Source organism: Elephantulus edwardii, unplaced genomic scaffold, assembly GCF_000299155.1.
Source record: "Elephantulus edwardii isolate Elephantulus edwardi_28Jun2011 unplaced genomic scaffold, EleEdw1.0 scaffold00462, whole genome shotgun sequence".
In the NCBI taxonomy this organism is placed as follows: Eukaryota; Metazoa; Chordata; class Mammalia; order Macroscelidea; family Macroscelididae; genus Elephantulus; species Elephantulus edwardii.
This window is the reverse complement of record NW_006400212.1, coordinates 71,216-72,671: the sequence shown is the minus strand read 5'-3', so window position 1 is coordinate 72,671 and position 1,456 is coordinate 71,216. Positions and strand designations below refer to the sequence as shown.

The following is a 1,456-nucleotide window of genomic DNA, read 5'->3' as shown; positions in this document are numbered from 1 at the left end:
TTGGTGGTGTCCTTTCCTGGCTTTGGTATCAAGGATATGTTTGCTTCATAGAATGAGTCTGGGAGTGTTCCATCTTGTTCTATTTTTTGAAATAGTTTATAGAGAATTGATGACAGTTCTTCTCTAAATGTCTGAAATGGATTCTTTTCTGTAACTCTTGTAAGTGTATACATCAACTTCTGAAGTCTTTTGGGTAGTTTAATTGACACTCAGTTTGGTCGAATGCATTGGTTAATAGTTGATTTGCTTAAGATCTTTCTCATTACTTGCATTACAGTGGAAGAAGTAGGAAAAGCCTTTTTTTTTAAATTTTTGTGTTTGAAGAGACAGCTGTTTCTTGCATAATTTGTCCTGTGGTTTCCTACAGAATCAACAAGAAGTAAACAGTAAGGAAAGACCATGGGGAAGTAGACCACAAAGGGAAATTTTTCAACAAAGCGCTTAAATTCTTCTCTGTTGTTGACTTTATCCTGAACTCAGGAGGGAAGGATTCAGTAAATACAAACTAAGAACTGTGTAGAGTCTTAAGGATTGCCTGAATGCCTACGATTGTAAACACTAAAGGATTACCTTAGTGGTACAGCGTGAATTCTACCTTGTGTCAACCTTCCTCTTACCCAAACATAACATCTGATTTATTATCAGTATTAAAGTTGGTATTTTGCATCCCACATCTCCCCTTTTTTGTATAAATCATAATTTTGTGGTCATCAAGACTAGCACGATTTCTTCAGGATTCATTCTTGCTTGTTTCCTGTCCTTTTCATCCTTTATGGACAATACAATAAATATAGCCCATTAAGCAAAATAAGTTCACAAGATACTTCCAAAATTTTCTGTGCAGTCAGAAGAATTCAGGTTGAATATTCCTTGAGTCTGTTTTCATGGTCATATACCTCGCATTCCATTCCTTAAGGGTCGGTTTCTATTGGTATAGCACCACAGTCCTTCTCAAAACTTGTTTTGACCAATCGCTGGCTTCCGACAGTACTATGTGATGTTTTGTGGGTACTTTCTGTTCCTGTGTGTGGTGTGTCCTGTGTGTACTCTGTCCTATTGTGTGTGTTTTGTGTGATAGGTGAGTACTCAGTGACTTTGTGTGAGTACTCTGAGATGTTGTGTGTCTGCTCTGTGAAGTACTCTCTGATGTGGTGTGTTTTCTCTGTGCTTTTCTGTGTACTGTGTGGTGTATGTGTACTCTATGATGTGACAGGTGTCCTTTGTGCATCATTTTCAGTTTACCGACCTCGAGGAAAGCAAATGATGTCATGGTTCCTTTCGTTTTTCCAGTAACTGTTTCTCCTTTATTGGTTTATATCCTTTGTGAATATCCTGAATCTGATAGACTTACATTACTGTTTTTTTTTACAGAAGTCTGTCCTCTGTGACTTCCTTTGTTTTGGGACTTATATTGTCATACTTGGATTTTGGCAGGTATTCAAAACTTTAGTGATCG

General features: G+C 37.4%; 1 protein-coding gene across 1 annotated transcript in view; it reads left to right on the top strand.

Moving 5' to 3' along the window:
* LOC102873921 (zinc finger protein 420-like) overlaps positions 1-1,456 on the top strand; it is a 31,294-nt gene that overhangs the window by 21,561 nt on the left and 8,277 nt on the right. The window lies entirely within an intron of this gene.